Consider the following 20,532-nt stretch of genomic DNA (forward strand, 5'->3'; position numbering starts at 1 on the left):
TGAATTCCAACAAATAGCAAGGAGAGATACACCTTTCTAAGTGGACAATGCAAAGAAAAAAAGGAAAGCAATAGCATGGGAAAGACTAGAGATCTCTTCAAGAAAATTAGAGATACCAAGGGAACATTTCATGCAAAATGGGCACAATAAAGGACACAGAAATAGCATGGACCTAACAGAAGCAGAAGATATTAAGAAAAGGTGGAAATGATACACAGAGAAATTATTTTAAAAAACACGTTAATGGTCCATATAACCATGATGGTGTGATCACTCACCTAGAGCCAGACATCCTGGAGTGAGAAGTCTAGTGGACCTTAGAAAGCATCGCCATGAATAAATCTGTGGAGGTGATGAAATTCCAGCTGAGATATTTTAAATCCTAAAAGATGATGTTATTAAACTGCTACTCATTAGGTCAGCAAATTTGGGAAACTAAGCAGTGGCCAAAGGACTGGAAAAGTTCAGTTTTCATTCCAATCCCAAAGAAGGGCAATGATAAAGAATGTTCAAACTAATGTACAACTGCACTCATTGCACATGCTAGCAAAGTAATGCTCAAAACTCCAAACTAGGCTTCAATAGTACACACATCAAGAACTTCCAAATGTACAAGCTGGATTTAGAACAGGCAAAAGAACCAGAGGTCAAATGACCAAAATCCACTGGATCATAGAAAAAGCAGGAGAAATTTCAGGAAAACATCTACTTCTGCTGTGCTGACTATGCCAAAGCCTTTGACAGTGTGGGTCACAACAAACTGTAGAAAATTCTTAAAGAGATGGGAGTACTAGATCATCTTACCTACCTCCTGAGAAATCTGAATGCAGGTCAAGAAACAACAGCTAGAACGGAACATTGAGCAAAGGACTGGATCAAAATTGAAAAGGGAGTAGCTCAAGGTTGTACATTGTCACCCTGCTTATTTAATTTCTATGCAGAGTACACAATGAAATGCCACGCTGGATGAAGCACAAGCTGGAATCAAGATTGCCAGGAGAAATATCAATAACCTCAGATATGCAGATGACACCACCCTTATGGCAGAAAGTGAAGAAGAACTAAAGAGCCTCTTGATAAAATGTTGGGAGCCGCGTTAGGCACTACTGACAAAATGGAGGCACGGCCCCAACCCCCTCTCCTCATTCTGCAGGCACGGTCCTGGGATGAAGGAGTTAAGTTTTGCGATTCTGACTTGTTTTTTCCTTTTTTTCCATTGAGTTGGCTGGAAATAATGTTAAGGTGCTTATTGTTCTTGAGAGAAGCATGAGAAAGCACAAAGCCTTCTGCAGTTGTGCCCAGAAAATAATCTATAAAGTAACCATTGACATTTGTTCAAGGATTTTTACAAAGAATGTCCCAGGATGAGCCTGTAAGCCGCAGCTTGAGGCCATGGGAAGGATTGTTATCTGAGACCTGTTTGTGAGGGAAGTGTTTATGGCAAAGGAAGTTTGCTGAGTTTAGGGTTTAGAAACAATTAAGAATAGCTAGAAGCCTTTTTAGGAGACAGTGAGCTTAAGATACTAGGGGCCAGCAGGATTTAAAAAGATAAGAAATAAACTGAGGAATGTGGTATGCAGCCCAGACATAAGCATGAGTTACAATGTAATCACAAGTAAACAGGATTCTGAGTGAATGGCTGAAGCAGGAACTCTGTTTGAAGGGCAACAATGAGATAATAATCTGGGTGAGGGGGAACAGAAAATGTCAAACCTCTGACCTAATGCTTTTGAAAAAGTATAAAAGAGAACCTAATGCTTGAAATAAACATGTAGTCCCGTACCTCTAGTCAGAGGCTACATCATTTCCTGCCGACATTGTTCATCCCTTCAGGCTGATCCCCTGGCTGCTGGAGCTGACTCCAGCAGTAAAAGTCAAAGGGGAGAGTGAAAAAGCTGGCTTAAAATTCAACATTCAAAAAATGAAGATCATGGCATCCAGTCCCATCACTTCATGCAAGCAAATAGGGTAACAATGAAAACAGTGATAGAGTTTATTTTCTTGGGCTCCAAAATTACTGCAGACAATGGCTGCAGCTATGAAATTAAAAGATGCTTTCTCCTTGGAAGAAAAGCTATGACAAACCTATATTATGTATTAAAAAGTAGACATATTACTTTGTAGACAAAGGTCTGTATAGTCAAAGTTATGGTTTTTCCAGTAGTCATGTATGGATTTGAGAGTTGAACCATAAAGAAGGCTGAGTGCTGAAGACTTGATGCTTTTAAACTATGGTGTTGGAGAAGACTTTTGAGAGTCCCTTGGGCTGCAAGGAGATCAAACCATTCAATCCTAAAGGAAATAAACCCTGAATATTCTTTGGAAAGACTGGTGCTGAAGCTGAAGCTCCAATAATTTGGCCACCTGTTGTGAAGAGCCGACTCATTAGAAAAGACTGATGCTCGGAAAGATTGAAGGCAAGAGGAGAAGGGGACAGCAGAGGATGATGAGATGTTGGATGGCATCACCAACTCAATGGACATGACCTTAAGCAAGCTCTGGGAGTTGGTGATGGACAGGGAAGCCTGCTGTGCTGCAGTCCATGCGGTCGCAGAGTCAGACTCGCCTGATAGATTGAACAACAACAATATACAGGCAGGAAGGAGCCAGTCAATGAATGATCCAGAAGCACTGGCAGCTGCACTCAATGCTGCCAAAAAGGAGTACAGGGGAACTTAAAGGGGCCAAAACTAAAACCAAAATCTCACAACCTGGATGGATAAATTGGGAATTTGGGATTAACTGTTACACACTTCTTCATGTAAAATACACGAACAACAAGCACCTACTCTACATCTTAGGAAACTATATTCAATATCTTGTAATAACCTATAATGGAATAGAAAAACTTCATACCTGAAACACTGTATACCAATTATACTTCAATTTTAATAATAAATTAAAAAAAAAAAAAAAAGAATCTCATTACCAAGGGAGAATAAGGGAGAAACACTTCTGCACCAAGTAAAACCAGGGATTTTTCCTCCCCTCCGTGGTCTCATTAACTGTCTGCATCAGCAAAAGGCACTCTTTCAATTTGCGTATCAGTTGAAGGCAAATGTAAAAGATCATAGGAAAGCCATCTGTCTTGAGTGCATTCCTTGTGAGTTAGGCCAGGGCTCAGTTATGGGGAAAAGGGAAGGTGTAGGACTGTAGTCCTAAGATGTAGCTGACAAAATGGAGTTGGTGTGGTTCAGCCACACAATTGCACCGTGAGACTCCTCAGGCAAAAAGAACTTGCAATTCCTTCTCTCTGCTGTTCAGTGAGTAAAAATGCCCTTTGATTCTGACCTAGTAGTCTTTGTCTTCTACTAACTTCCATGAAACTGCAGCAGCCTAACTTGTTATCATGGAAGTAAATGTTCCAATGTCTCAATTCCTGAAAAGCAGTCCTTCCCACAGCCTCTTCATTATCTCCAACTTAAAATTTATTTAAGATTGTGGATTTGGACTTTGTAGGTATTTATGTTATCACATTGACAGTAGAAATCTGAAGTTGAAAAATGTTGTATTAAAGGAGTTTTAAATTTTTATTTTCATAATTTTACATCCCTATAAATACCAAGTCCTATGTTCTTATTTCTGTGCTTGGATTTATCCCTCTAATTTTTAATAGGTCAGTACCTAACATACAACATTTGTATCCCAATAAGAAACTTCTAAAATCAGATTTTGCAGAGCTTCATTTTTCATATTTTGAATCTGAATTTTAAAAAAAAGTACATAAGAGAAATTCAGATTTTAATATTAGAGAATGGAAATTTGCAAATTTATAGGATTTTTTTTTGTTCTTCCAATTAAAATCTCCTGTTTTATTGCTGTATTGTAATCAATAATATAACCTATAAGAAAATTTAGATTTTTAGATTTTAAAAGCAATAGTACATTTACTAGTTGAAATAAAAAGTGCTTTTAACAAGCAATTTTCAGTACATTCTAGAGGCTAGAGTTATGACAATGAATAAGGGATCATAATGTAAACAAAAACAGCTATACAGAAATATTTTAAATGGAAAAATATTCTTCTTAAACACATATTTGAAAATATAATCCCACATTCTGTCATTTACTATTTATCATTTAATTTAAAACAATCCTGTGGTTAAAATGCGGTCCCTCTGACTGTGTCAGCAACTCATTAACTTTAGGATAAGCTACACAATCATCATCACTGTCTTTGGTATGTTCCTTACATAATGAAGGTAAATTTTAGTGCGGAAGGATTTTTGATTAACATTGAAATGAAAGCCTTTCTCTTTGTGATTGGACTTTGAGATACTAATTTTATGGCCTTGGTTAAATAAATTTGAGGAATTTAAATAAGTCCTCTTTTTGTCCTGAGTATGAAAATTCAAAGGAATGATCTACTCATGGTTAATTAGTTATAATTAACAACTCAACAAACATGCCTCCTAATTCTCACATTTCTGATATTAATGCCTTGACTTTCCAAATATTTGCCATTAATGAAGCCTGGTTGTCTGCCATATGTCTACTTACTTCCATTAAATAATCAAATGAATAAAGAGGGCTGAAAACACAACTTTACAGTCAGCTATAACGACCAATAAAACCCACACCTACTTACTAAATTCTGCAGCTGTTCTTTTGATGAGAGGGAATGCTTAGCATTCCACCACGTTCAGCACCCACTATAGTGCCAAATATGTCTAAAACTCTAACTTAAGCGTGCAGCATCTTCCAAGAAAATAAACTGTTCTGGAAAATTTGGAAAACAGATGAATTCAACTGTGGCATTCTTTACGGTGTTAAAGGAAAATCTACAGTTTACTATTTTTCCTTTACTAGTCCATTCCTCAAAGTTTTGTGCAGTAACAAATTTTGCATAAGCCAATACACTGGTATTAGTTTTCTCACGTCTGAAATACTATATTTTTGTCAAGAAAAAGAATTATGCTAGTATCATGGTTCTTCAGAAAGGATTAATACAAGCCTACCAACAAGGGCAAGCTGGAATGTGGCATTCTCTAATGAGTCCAAAACATCTGCACAACCCATTATTTTTCTTAAAAATTAGCTTGATACTTTATGAATTAAAATACCTTCAGTAATTTGTGCCTGATCAAATATTTTGTTGTTTTGCATCATTCCCCTACTTAGATTTTACCTATCCACTAATGTGTTCATGAATTTTGAAAAGGCCTCATGAATTTTGTTTGGGAAGTACTGATGTCAGCTGACTTAGTCTATTATGAAGATCTTTTTTTTAATCTGGATTACTGACCTTATTGCTTATTTTGCTGTCACTATATCTCTTCATTTCATAGTTCTGTATTGAACCCCAAATTTGTGTTCCTTTTTTAGATTGTAGATTTGCACAGCTTTTCAGTGCAAATCAAAGTAAGTTGGCATTTTTTCCTACAGATTTATGATGGTATCTTGAAAATGTCAATGATTGTTAATATAACAAACCTAGTATTAAATTATCCTTCTTCCATTTACTAATGCCTGTGAGATCATCTAAGTATCATTTTCCTCAGCTTTTAAAAAAATCTTTTTATTCAAAGGGTCATGCTCAACATTAAAACAGAAGTAAGCAAAAATTTTTTTTTATTTCAAAGAAAAATTCCTTTATTAATATTATTTTGATTCTAGAGTCTCACTATCTTTGTTATATGTGTTTCAAACACCTTCCAACTTGTCAATGACCTTAAGATGTTGAACTCAGAAATGAAAAGTATATTTCAATTATTTTCTATGATCTGTATAGTCATAGGTTACATCACATTTAATATCAATTAAAGAAAAAAAGAGTATGAAGTATATATTTTAATTTTAATCCTTAAAAGAAACCTCTTAACTGAATTAAATTACTTAGCCTGTAATAAAGTGAAAGTGAAGTTGCTCAGCCGTGTCCAACTCTTTGGGACTCCGTGGACTGTATCCCATCCATGGAATTTTCCAGGCAAGACTACTGGAGTGGACTGCCATTTCCTTCTCCAGGGGATCTTCCCAACCCAGCGATCAAACCCAGATTTCCCACACTACAGACAAACGCTTTACTGTCTGAGTCACCAGAGAAGCCCTAGCTAATAATAAAGCAACCTTCTAATACTATCATATTTTAGAGTTCCTAGTTGTGTTGGAAGTAAGATTCCTAACTGCAGTTATAAAACTTTGTGTTATAAAGCAGGCAAGCTGGTTTTAATAAATGTAGCAATACCTTCCTAAGTCTGTCTTCCCTGTGACAGATTGTAAAAAAAAGAGAAGAGGCAATGCCAGAGGAAAGGACAAAAAGTGAAGAACTGAACACTCGTCTTTGCATCTGCCACTTCAGAGCCTGTGCAATAAGAAGAAGAAATTGAAACAAACTACCTCATACGTCCCATAATTCCCTGGAGGAGTTGATACTCAGCACACATTTGTTTGGACTGCGGGGCCTGAGTAAAATTTATATGAGTCTCATTAATGTTTGGGGGCATACAGGAAAGTGGAAGCACTTTCATGTGAATCTTTTTTTCAGAAAAAAATATCTAAGTAGAAGAATTTAATTTAAAGAATATGAAGGCATAAAAATACAATGTGAAAAACTCAACAAACTGACTGGAAATTGGCTCCAAGCATGTCTGGAAACATCAGAATGACTAACTAATAAATAACTTAAGCCATCTTCTGAGAGATAGAAGTTATAAAGAGTTAAAGTTTTGTTGATTGGGTAGAAGATCACTGGGTAGATTATTAAAAATAATGTGCACACTCTATTCAGGACCCCTTTAGGTAAGATGCAACTCTAGGTTTCAAAGCCAGACAAGTCCTTAAAGATGAAGATTCAATGTTCTGGATCTGTATATACAAACCATTTCAATTAAAGAGAACTGATTTATCTGCTGTTAAAGTAATCTTTCAAATCCCAAAAATGATCTAGATGTGTACCTAACTTCATGAGTGAAACTGCAGCCTTGGCACAAAAATGGAGGTATTAGATAAGGAATTCACTTCTGTGTGGTTTTGGAGTGCACAAATGAGGGCATGCTTCTGAAAAACAGGCTGCCAGTCTCAGTGTAGGGTGGCTATTTTGGCATGAAGAGGCCCATTAACTGAATAATTAAAAGAGCACTTGGCCCTGATTTCCTGAACAAATTCCAGCATGGTTAATTATATGCACTTATTGCCATTTTAAATCTCCCTGCAATTTCAATTGGACTCAAAGTTTTCCTGAATTCTCTGTCCTAAAATAGTATTCTGCTGAATATGGGTGCTTTTTTTCTACTCCTGCTTGCAACTAAATTGTTTGGCATTAGTCCTATAAAGTTCAGTTTGTGGTTTCCAATGAGAACACAAACACAGAACCTAATCTGAGGAAAAATATGGCAGCAAAATGTGTTCAGTTTCAATGAGTCCCAGGGGGTCCTGAGAAAACAAAAAATTAATATTGCAAAAATACACTTGATGACATAGATTAACTAATGATATGGGTGTGCATACAAAGACCTGAAAATATATTGCATGTCTATATCATTTAATCAATAAGATGCTGGACAAACAAAATGCAGAATTACTGTCAGGCAGTTTCACAGCTGACAGTATGAACTTATTATATTTTCCTGATTATTTTTCTTTCCAAGTGGGAATGCTTGTTCCCTACAATTTTAGGGGTGTTTTTCAATTCTCATGATATAGAATAGTGAATCAAATATACATGTGTGTCTGTATATAAAATTTGAAGTGGGTGCATGTTTCAAAAATAGCATTTTCATATCACCATTTTTGCATTTTTATAGTCTGTACAACTGATCTTATGTTAAAAGAATAAGCATCATTATTTTTTCAGATCTCTTATATAAAATGAAACAAAAACCGCATGAACTCTATCAGTGAACTAGTTTGTAGACAAGATATTTTAAAATGAGGATTTATAGTAAAGAATCAGACAGATTTTATATTTTCATACTTTTATACTGAATCTTGAATAAAATTTAGATAGAAATTCTATCAGGAATATTATTTAAGATATAGATACATACATGTACACATATATTAAGTACATTTAACAATAATTAAATTTAAATATTTGGAGACGGCGATGGCACCCCACTCCAGTACTCTTGCCGGGAAAATCCCATGGACAGAGGAGCCTGGTAGGCTGCAGTCCATGGGGTCGCGAAGTCAGACACGACTGAGCGAATTCACTTTCACTTTTCACTTTCATGCATTTAAATATTATTTATTATACTCGATAACATCATATAATGTCAGAGTACAAAAAGAAACATATATGCACAGATATTCTAATAAAATGAGATATAATAGGAGAGATGTGAGAATAAATATATTAGTTCATAGTTACAATATATTTACAATGAACTTTTTTGAATATTTATTATTATTTTAATCATATATTAAAAACTATACTAAATTTGAGGAGTATATTTTAAATGATCTGTCATAAGTGAAGGCCAAATTATATAAAAATACATGAAATATATGAAATTCACTTGGGTAGGTAGGGATGAGGAAAACTCAAAAACCAGAAGAACTATACCTTAATTTGCATAAAACTTCTGCTAAACACCCATAAACACAACTTTATAATGATATTCAGAATGAGTGGAAAGGGAGTTGTGTACTTAGTTATGGCTACTTACTCTTCCAAGAACATGCAGGAAGCCAGATAATCATACTGATTTTCATCTCAAATATGAACTTATGATTTTGACAAGATACTAGAACATTTTGATAAACCTTGCTATTTGTTAGTGAGTATACTGTGGGTGCGGAGAAGGCAATGGCACCCAACTCCAGTACTCTTGCCTGGAGAGTCCCATGGATGGAGGAGCCTGGTGGGCTGCAGTCCACGGGGTCACTGAGAGTCGGACATGACTGAGTGACTTCACTTTCACTTTTCACTTTCATGCATTGGGGAATGAAATGGCAACCCAGTCCAGTGTTCTTGCCTGGAGAATCCCAGAGACAGGGGAGCCTGGTGGGCTGCAGTCTATGGGGTCACACAGAGTCGGACACTACTGAAGCAACTTAGCAGCAGCAGCAGCAGCAGCATACTGTGGGTGAGATTAATATTAGCAACAGTGTGCATTGTAGATATTCAGTACCTACTGACTAATTGAGCTCAGTAATAAATAATACCCAAGGGTGCAGTAATAATGCTAGGAATTAACATTTAGGGGAATAAAAATCGAAATTTTAAAACATCCTTTTATCAGATATAAGTCATTTGATGGTACTTTCTGAAAGACCCAAAGAATCAGACTTTTTTCTTAAAATAATCTTTGTATATAATCATAAAAATGTATTAGTTTACTTGAAGCAAAATGTTCATATAATAGTCTTTGGTATAATTTTTTCGATGGAATGCTACATTCTATTTGACATATATTTGTATCAGATCCAATCAGTCGCTCAATCATGTCCGACTTTTTGTGACCCCATGAATCGCAGCATGCCAGGCCTCCCTGGCCATCACCAACTCCCGGAGTTCACTAAGACTAAGTCCATCAAGTCAGTGATGCCATCCAGCCATCTCATCCTCTGTCGTCCCCTTCTCCTCCTGCCCCCAATCCCTCCCAGCATCAGGGTCTTTTCCAATGAATCAACTCTTCGCATGACGCAGCCAAAGTACTGGAGTTTCAGCTTTGGCATCATTCCTTCCAAAGAAATCCCAGGGCTGATCTCCTTCAGAATGGACTGGTTGGATCTCCTTGCAGTCCAAGGGACTCTCAAGAGTCTTCTGCAACACCACAGTTCAAAAGCATCAATGCGTTGGTGCTTCTTCACAGTCCAACTCTTACATCCATACATGACCACAGGAAAAACCATAGCCTTGACTAGACGAATCTTTGTTGGCAAAGTAATGTCTCTGCTTTTGAATATGCTATCTAGGTTGGACATAACTTTCCTTCCAAGGAGTAAGTGTCTTTTAATTTCATGGCTGCAGGTCCATCAGCAGTGATTTTGGAGCCCAGAAATATAAAGTCTGACACTGTTTCCACTGTTTCCCCATCTATTTCCCATGAAGTGATGGGATCGGATGCCATGATCTTCATTTTCTGAATGTTGAGCTTTAAGCCAGCTTTTTCACTCTCCTCTTTCACTTTCATCAAGAGGCTTTTGAGTTCCTCTTCACTTTCTGCCATAAGGGTGGTGTCATCTGCATATCTGAGGTTATTGATATTTCTCCTGGCAATCTTGATTCCAGCTTGTGTTTCTTCCAGTCCAGTTTCTCATGATGTACTCTGCATAGAAGTTAAATAAACAGGGTGACAATATACAGCCTTGACGAACTCCTTTTCCTATTTGGAACCAGTCTGTTGTTCCATGTCCAGTTCTAACTGTTGCTTCCTGACCTGCATACAAATTTCTCAAGAGGCAGGTCAGGTGGTCTGGTATTCCCATCTCTTTCAGAATTTTCCACAGTTTCTTGTGATCCACACAGTCAAAGGCGTTGGCATAGTCAATAAAGCCGAAATAGATGTTTTTCTGGAACTCTCTTGGTTTTTCTATGATCCAGCAGATGTTGGCAATTTGATCTCTGGTTCCTCTGCCTTTTCTAAAACCAGCTTGAACATCAGGAAGTTCACGGTTCACATACTGCTGAAGCCTGGCTTGGAGAATTTTGAGCATTACTTTACTAGTGTGTGAGATGAGTGCAATTGTGCGGTAGTTTGAGCATTCTTTGGCATTGCCTTTCTTTGGGATTGGAATGAAAACTGACCTGTTCCAGTCCTGTGGCCACTGCTGAGTTTTCCAAATGTGCTGGCATATTGAGTGCAGCACTTTCACAGCATCATCTTTCATGATTTGGAATAGCTCAACTGGAATTCCATCACCTCCACTAGCTTTGTTCGTAGTGATGTTTTCTAAGGCCCACTTGACTTCACATTCCAGGATGTCTGGCTCTAGGTCAGTGATCACACCATCGTGATTATCTGGGTCGTGAAGATCTTTTTTGTACAGTTCTTCTGTGTATTCTTGCCATCTCTTCTTAATATCTTCTGCTTCTGTTAGGTCCATACCATTTCTGTCCTTTATTGAGCTCATCTTTGCATGAAATGTTCCTTTGGTATCTCTGATTTTCTTGAAGAGATCCCTAGTCTTTCCCATTTTGTTGTTTTCCTCTATTTCTTTGCATTGATCGCTGAGGAAGGCTTTCTTATCTCTTCTTGCTATTCTTTGGAACTCTGCATCAGATGTTTATATCTTTCCTTTTCTCCTTTGCTTTTCGCTTGTCTTCTTTTCACAGCTATTTGTAAGGCCTCCCCAGACAGCCATTTTGCTTTTTTGCATTTATTTTCTATGGGAATGGTCTTGATCCCTGTCTCCTGTACAATGTAACGAACCTCATTCCATAGTTCATCAGGCACTCTATCTATCAGATCTAGGCCCTTAAATCTATTTCTCACTTCCACTGTATAATCATAAGGGATTTGATTTAGGTCATACCTGAATGGTCTAGTGGTTTTCCCTACTTTCTTCAATTTAAGTCTGAATTTGGCAATCACAGCCAATTTACTTAATAATTTTTGCAATTATTACTTTTGTATCTCCAGTATTTCTTGAGAAAGTAAAATTCAGTAACATAATTCCTACATTAACATTTTAAAATATATTTTACTTTTATGTGTCAAAAATTTGAGTATCTATAACTGTAAAATTAATTACTAGAAATCATCCAGAATGTATCATATCAAACTCATTAAGGCAATTTTTAAAACATAGCTTAGATCCTAGACACACTGATTATGTTTTGAAAATTTCAAATTATAAGTATTATATAAGTAGAGATGCACTGGGATGAATATCTAAGACAAATTTTAAACTGTGCATCTGCATGTGTGTGTAATTTTTTTTTTTTACTTTGTGATATTTAAATAAGGAATTATGGTGGCATTTTTATGTTTTAATTTTCTTTATTGTAACTTTCTTATATCTATTATGGCCAAAGCTCAATAATTTTTTTTTAACATAGGGGGAATTCCTAGGAATAAGAGTTTAAAACTATATAACACAACTGCAAATCAAGAGTTTATTACATGTTACATGTTTGTAACCACTTAAATTGTTCATTAAGCTAAACAGACAAGGTGAAAAACATTGTTTACATTGTTTACATAAACTGTTTTTAAATATTTTAATAATATCAGGAAAACTGGTAATTAGTACTGACTAGTAACTTGGCTATATAAATAGCATTTACTATCAATATAGCCATGAGAATAATTAATAAATTTACAATATTTTGTGCTATATTTTCATTGTTCCTGAGTTTGGTCAGTTTCACACATAAAATCAGTATGTTTCTAGAGAACATTTGTTTTGTATTGTTCTAGACACTTACTCCTTGAGGTTATGACCAACCTAGACAGCATATTAAAAAGCAGAGACATTACTTTGCCAACAAGGGTCCGTCTAATCAAGGCTATGGTTTTTCCAGTAGTCATGTATGGATGTGACAGTTGGACTGTGAAGAAAGCTGAGTGCTGAAGAATTGATGCTTTTGAACTGTGGTTTTGGAGAAGACTATTGAGAGTCCCTTGGACTGCAAGGAGGTCCAACCAGTCCATCCTAAAGGAGATAAGTCCTGAGTGTTTATTGGAAGGACTGATGTTGAAGCTGAAACTCCCGTATTTTGGCTACCTGATGCAAAGAGCTGACTCATTTGAAAAGACTCTGGTGCTGGGAAAAATTGAGGCCAGGAGGAGAAGGGGACGACAGAGGATAAGATGGTTGGATGGCATCACCAACTCAATGAACATTAGTTTGTGTAAACTCCAAGAGTTGGTGATGGACAGGGAGGCCTGGCGTGCTGTGGTCCATGGGGTCACAAAGAGTCAGACACGACTTAGCGATTGAACTGAACTGATCATAGTTTTCAAACCTTCAGTAAATTACTGTCAATTTAAAGCCTGGTCCCAGGAATTAAAGAAGAAATTTTCTCCACACAAGGGATAAGACAGGAAAAGGAAAGGCCAAGTCAAGAACTTCAGGGCCAGTCCCATTAGAAAGAAAGTCACTGATGTCCAGAACTGCAGTCATAAAGAAAGCTAAGGAAGGTATCAACATGCAAGAAAGATTTGGGGCATGGGAATATCCCCCAGAGATTCCAGAATGACCTTTTTTTTGGATAAAATTTTATTTTCAAGTTTCAAAACTTGGTGTTTCAATTTATAGTCATTCTCACATAGCTACTGTTTTCCCTACAAGGTACTAAGAAGCTTGAATTTCCCATGATTAATTATATGACAGATATTTTTATGTTATCAATAAGCACAAAGTATTTCTAGCCAATAATCACTGACTAGAGTATTTTACATTTATTTGACATAATTAAATAAAGTTATTTCATAGCAAGGGGTGGTGATCTTTTAAACCACCTTTTTCATTGATTTCATTTTATAAGAATTATGAGTAAGTGGCCACAAAGTGATGTCTAGCTATAGGAAGCTTGTCTCTAGAGCTACCTGGACGTATAAAGCCTAGAAAAAACATCTGTGAAAGGCAAGACTCATTTGGTTCCTAATAAAAGTTACCCTTGGGAAGGTGATTTAGTCTACACAATCTTTCACTGCCACTGTACACTTCAGAGGGAAGAAAACAAGACCATCAAAGTCTTACTATTTTTATAAATAACTCTGTCAGGCACCAGTTTAAGACCTTTTTAAGAATGCACAGTCAGCAGTATAGTTGCAAAGAGTAAAAGGAGCTGAAAGTCAGCGCCCCCACTGTGCATTCTGCCTCCATGCTCACTGTGGACCCGGAGCTGTTTGAAGAGCAAAACTGGAATCTAAGGGCAGAGAAGCTGAAAGACACACACACTTCATGGACAGCTTTTTTCTACTCTTCCCAACCGCAACCACTGAAGCAAATGGGAGGTGCAGGGCTTCCAGAAAAGTTTAGTCTGTGTTCGGAAACTCAGAAGAGAAATAAACAAATGCATACACACCTAAATAGTGCATGTAAAGTAACCTAGTTCAGAAATTGTTTTAAAACTCGGCAAAAGTTTAGTTTTTATTTAATTTTTGTTTAAAGAAATCAGGATGTGTTTATACAGGGCTCTCAACAAACAGAACAAGCAAATTTCTATGAAAGAAACATACTGTCATAAGTACATCTCTCATTCATAGAAAAAAAATTTTCCCTTTAATGAAGCTCTTTTCCAGTACGGCTTCATTTAGAGAAACATGTGCATTAGTGAGGAAGAAAATAAATACCTTCTATGGTCACTTAGATAGACTGACTCCAATATGGCAATCAGTGTGATGATTGATATCATAGCCTGAACACACCCACACCCAGAATCCACATTTGCTGGCAGGCATGTGAAGATAATTTCTCTAAACACAGGAGACATTTTGTTAAATGATAATTTGATTTGTTTGCACTGTCATTTGTAAGGATATATTAAACAATAATACAAAAGGCACACAATAAGTCCATAGTATCAAATGATCTATTTAATCTTAATAGAAAAATAAATAAATTTAAAATTAATTGAAAAGCATGAACTAACTGCAGAATATCCCATTGAGGAATTATATTAGAATACCTAGAAATATTACCACAAAATAGCATAAAGTTTGAAATTTGTGCTCACCACTTTCGAAGAACTGATATTCTGCTGCCACATCAGCTTTTAGTCTACAAAAACTTTTGAACAAATAATTCAACTTGAAGAAAGGGGGTCTAATCATTTATAGTTTCTCAATTCAATTCAATAACTATTTACTAAATGTCTGCTATGTGGCAGGTACTATCTCAGACACTATAGGAATGGAATAAATAGAAATGACCCAGCTCTCTACCTGACCACCTTACTTCTAGGGGAAGGCAAGAGGAGAGACACAGAAATAGGGGTAAACATGTTCAATACAGGGCTTTGGAAATAAAATTAAGGGTGTGAGGGGCCATAGCAGCATAGAAAGGAGACTTCATGCAGCCTGGGAGCCTGGGAGATACTCACTTGTTCTTCTCTCTCTCTCCACACACACACACACACACACACACACCTACAGCCTTAATGAAATACAAAACATGATTTTGCCAAGATCCTTAGGGAATTAAAAAAAAAAAATTTAAACACCTGATTATTGGGGTGCATTAGAGTCTGAATACTCAGCAGTTTCAGTAGGACTCCAGTAGAACTCTCGTTAGTATGGGTAACTTGATCATGTTTTGGCATCAGTGCCGGTCCAGCGCCTGCTGCACATCCACTCCTGGTCAGATCCTGCTCTGCCCTGTCGTATGGGCAGAGCACCTGCTGGATCTCCCAGCTTCTGAGACTGTGGGGACTAGAGGGCGGAAGAAGGGAGAAGCCAGGGTATCTCTCCCTCTGCCACTGGGTCTGTGTTCATCCATCCTGCTGGGAGTGCCACTCTCTGGGCAACTCGGGCTCCTCAAGTTCAGCAGCTCTGCACCTTCTCTGTGAGAAGGGAATGGGGCTTTCTGCTGGGGCTTACATCTGGGTTGCCTCAATTACCTCTTTTTCTGTTTAGTTTCTCTACTTTATTCTATAACCATGTAAACCACTCTATGCATAGAATTCAGAGTGGTTTCTGATTATGGATTAGACCCTGGGTGACATGCTTCCCAGAGGAACTGAAGTGTCTTAGAAATTTTGTCAAGCCATTATCACCACTGAATAATCCCAGGAAGTTGTGCTCTCATAATAATAATAAATATTCACCACTCCTTGTGCTGTTATTAGTTTGCATGTTTTTTATACTTATTGTTCTATTTAATCCTTCTTAGAACTCTAGAAGATCAGTGCAATCTTTTTTCAAGTTCACAGATAAAGAAACTGAAGCCTGGAAAGTTAATGTGACTTGTCCAAGGCTACCGTGCTAACAGGTAGTAAAATCAGGACTACACCTGGCATTTTAATGCCATCAGTACTGCTTGCTGCGGATACTCTCTCACAGTTCAGCATCTTTTCAACAAAAGGCTACTTTCCATCACTCTTGTAGTCTGCATTTGTTAGGTGCTACTTTAAATATTTAGCATTCTGGTATATTATACAATTGAACTTGTTAAAATTATATCTACAATATGGACAAATACAATTCATGTAAGAGTCTAGATAGAACTCATGAATACAGTGTCCAAGCTTTAATTTCTGAACAATCTGAGGATTATTTCAATTTACAAAAGCTTTTCACCACTTGCTTTCTAATTCTAAGCTGTGTTCTGAAGAGTAAGGTTTGTTTGATACCTGAGCTTCCAGTTTCAACGTATTTCTATACACAAAGGAACCCTACTAAATTGTGATCTCTCTGAAGGCAAAAAGTACACCTTATCAATCTCTGCACTCCCAGTCCATAGTTCCAGAACTCAGTCACTGCAGGTACTCAATGAATGTGATTTGTAACAGCAACTGGAGGACTATATGTGTTTGTGGTTATGTACAAGGAGATAAATGTATTTAAGGCTCTAAAATAAATAATTCCTGTAAAAAAAACACATGCAGATTATGCAGAATAAATCTGCTATATAACTTTACGAATTGTTCCATATTACATACAGAATCCTACAGCATGCCACTGAAATGTGATTTATTAGTTCATTCTTTGAATAGAAGAAATAAACTCAGATTTGGTAATGCTATGGTCAAATTATAAATTTAGGTTGTTCACCACATTGGTCAATAGTCGATTTTGGCTTCTGGTCTTGCATGGAAGGCTGAACACACGAGTATTTCTACAGAACCTGCTGAAAGCAGATTGAAAATGCCACTGAAATGGCAGTGAAAAGATTGAAAAACTAGCTGAAACTCACAAGGGAATAGAGAACAAGGCAGGATACTTCACCAGAAAAGAGCTGCCAACTACATTTTGTAAGCCAAAAAGTTGATAGATAATTAAACTACATACAGGAGAAAATATGAAACCTAAGCTTGCACTGGGGGAGGGCAACCAAAGCAGGCTGATTCATCCTACAGAGTCATTCGGTGGCTCAGGATTTAGAGAAACTGGGTATGTCACACGGTAAGAAGTTTGTCTGAAACTGATTATAGGAAAGATCATTGAAAAGTTTATATAACAAGCAGTTACATTCTCAGATGTCATACTCCAGTGTAGATGGCCCCTGACTTTAGATGATTCCACTTTACCACGGGGGCAGAAGCAATATGCATTCAGTAGAAACCTTAATTCAAGTTTGGAATTTTGATCTTTTCCCAGGCTATTGTCATGCAGCAGATACTGGACAGTGGCAGCAAGCTGCAGCTCCGGTCAACCACAGGATCATGAGAGTAAACATCTTATACATACTCTTGGCAACAAATTGAACCCATACAGCCATTTTGTTTCTTGTTTTCAGTACAGTATTCAATAAATTATACAAGATATTCAACACTTTATTACAAAAGAAAATATAAGCCAGGTGAAAAGACAGCCTTCAGAATGGGAAAAAATAACAGCAAATGAAGCAACTGACAAACAACTAATCTCAAAAATATACAAGCAACTCCTGCAGCTCAATTCCAGAAAAATAAACAATCCAATCAAAAAATGGGCCAAAGAACTAAATAGACATTTCTCCAAAGAAGACATACAGATGGCTAACAAACACATGAAAAGATGCTCAACATCACTCAGTATCAGAGAAATGCAAATCAAAACCACAATTAGGTACCATATCACGACAGTCAGAATGGCTGCGATCCAAGTCTACAAGCAATAAATGCTGGAGAGGATGTGGAGAAAAGGGAACCCTCTTACACTGTTGGTGGGAATGCAAACTAGTACAGCCACTATGGAGAACAGTGTGGAGATTCCTTAAAAAACTGGAAATCAACTGCCATATGACCCAGCAATCCCACTGCTGGGCATACACACTGAGGAAACCAGAAGGGAAAGAGACACGTGTACCCCAATGTTCATCGCAGCACTGTTTATAATAGCCAGGACATGGAAGCAACCTAGATGTCCATCAGCAGATGAATGGATAAGAAAGCAGTAGTACATATACACAATGGAGTATTACTCAGCCATTAAAAAGAATACATTTGAATCAGTTCAAATGAGGTGGGTGAAACTGGAGCCTATTATACAGAGTGAAGTAAGCCAGAAAGAAAAACACCAATACAGTATACTAACTCATATATATGGAATTTAGAAAGATGGTAACGACAACCCTGTATGCGAGACAGCAAAAGAGACACAAATGTATAGAACAGTCTTTTGGACTCTGTGGGAGAGGGAGGGGGGATGATTTGGGAGAATGGTATGTATAATATCATATATATTGCATATGTATGTATAATTTCATATAAGACACATGTATAATATCATATAAGAAATGAATCGCCAGTCCAGGTTTGATGCAGGATACAGGAAGCTTGGGGCTGGTGCACTGGGATGACCCAGAGAGATGGTATGGGGAGGGAGGTGGGAGGGGGGTTCAGGATGGGGAACATGTGTACACCCATGGTGGATGCATGTTGATGTATGGCAAAACCAATACAATATTGTAAAGTAAAAAAAAATAATTATAAAAAAGAAAACAGGGTGTATATTAGATGATTTTGCCCAACTGTATGCTGATGTACGTGTTCTTAGCTTAAGCTAGGTGAGATTAAGCTACACTGTTCAGTATGTTAGGTGTACGAAATACATTTTCAACTTTTGGTTGTTTTAACTTAAAAAGGGTTTATTGGGATGAAACCCCAGTGTTAATCAAGGAAGATTTGTTCAAGCCAAGTAATTATTCCTTTCCACTTTAGTAAAGGGATTCCCTGGTAGTTCAGCTGGTAAAGGATCTGCTTGCAATGCAGGAGACCTTGGTTCAATTCCTGGGTTAGGAAGATCAGCTGGAGAAGGGATAGGCTACCCACTCTAGTATTCTTGGGCTTCCCTAGTGGCTCAGCTGGTTAAAGAATCCACCTGCAATGTGGGAGACCCAGGTTCAATCCCTGGGTTGGGAAAATCCCCTGGAGAAAGGAAAGGCTACCCACTCCAGTATTCTGGCCTAGAGAATTCCATGGGCTGTATAGCCCTGCTGCTAAGTCGCTTCAGTCGTGTCCGACTCTGTGCGACCCCAGAGATGGCAGCCCACCAGGCTCCCCTGTCCCTAGGATTCTCCAGGCAAGAACACTGGAGTGGGTTGCCATTTCCTTCTCCAATGCATGAAAGTGAAAAGTGAAAGTGAAGTCACTCAGTTGTGTCCAACTCTTAGCGACCCCATGGACTGCAGCCCACCAGGCTCCTCTGTCCATGGGATTTTCCAGGCAAGAGTACTGGAGTGGATTGCCATTGCCTTATCCACTGTATAGCCCATGGGGTCACAAATAGACACGACTGAGTTTATTGGGATGAAACCCCAGTGTAGATCAAGGAAGATCTGTTCAAGCCGAGCAAATACTACTTTCCACTTTAGTAAAAGACTAGACATTTACTCCCTGGAAATAACAAATAATGAACCACACAGTTCATAAATCTTGGAGATGCTCAGAGTCACCTAGAGTGGTCGTAATTATCTTCATCCAGAAAATACTAAAATTTATATGCTGAAACACAGACTTCATTCTCCCTCAAATGCTAAGCTGTTATCTTAGTAGGACTTTGAAGGACTACATCTCTCTTTCAAATGTTCTTCCCAAGAGAAAAAAACCTGAAAAACTGGAGTTTTCCTCATAAAAAGAAGATTCCCCTCTGGTTACCTTTGTAGGGAGATCTGCTAGTCAACAAGCACCACCTATTTATACAGAATTTCCAATAATTATATTACTGCTTCAACAGTAAATATGAATAAAATGTTAAAAAAATTCTGACTTTGAATAAAGCTACTTACAAAAATCATTAATGTCAAAACAAATAGAAAAAAATAAAAGATAATACAAAGCACAAGAAAAGAACTCCAAAATTTTTACATTTAATATTTTTAACTGCAAACAGAAAAGAGTGTACTAGTCAAACAAAATTAAGATACTACAAAGGGAACATTTGGAAAACAAACAAAACACTCTTAAAACTATAATAGCAGAAATTTAAAAACAAAACTTTTTATACAAGAAATGATTGAAAACTTTCCTCCCATAAGCAATAAAATACAGATATGAAAATATAAAAGAAAAGGTGAACACTACATGCTTGATTCAAGCAGTTTATTTCCTGAATAATAGGGGTTTCAAAAAAGAATATGAAAAGTATAATTATTAAGGAAATAACACAAGTGTTGCAGAAATTAAGAAGATGGAGCTCCTAGTTTAAAAGAGTCAACCAAATCCTCAGATAATAAATGAAAAAGATTTGTTTCAAGGATCATAATTTTGAAATTTAAGAAAACTAAGATGCAGAGAAAATTCTAAACATATCAGAGAGCAAAAGCAAATCATCTATAACTGACCAAGAGTCAGAAAGCTATCAGAATTCTTAAAACATTAAAAGCTTAAGCATTTCCTTCTGAGTAAAAAATGTATATGAGCAGGAACTTGCTGGAAGGAGAGGGCAGAATTCTTTACAGTACAAATTAGCAATCACTGTACATTGTTAATAATTTTCCATTTACTTTTTGACTCCAGAGTACCGTCCTTAAGATGTGACTATAAAATAGTGCACAATA

The sequence above is a fragment of the Bos grunniens genome, chromosome 17 (assembly GCF_055505025.1).
Source record: "Bos grunniens cultivar Pamir isolate PY7600 chromosome 17, Bosgru_T2T1.0, whole genome shotgun sequence".
Taxonomy (NCBI): Eukaryota; Metazoa; Chordata; class Mammalia; order Artiodactyla; family Bovidae; genus Bos; species Bos grunniens.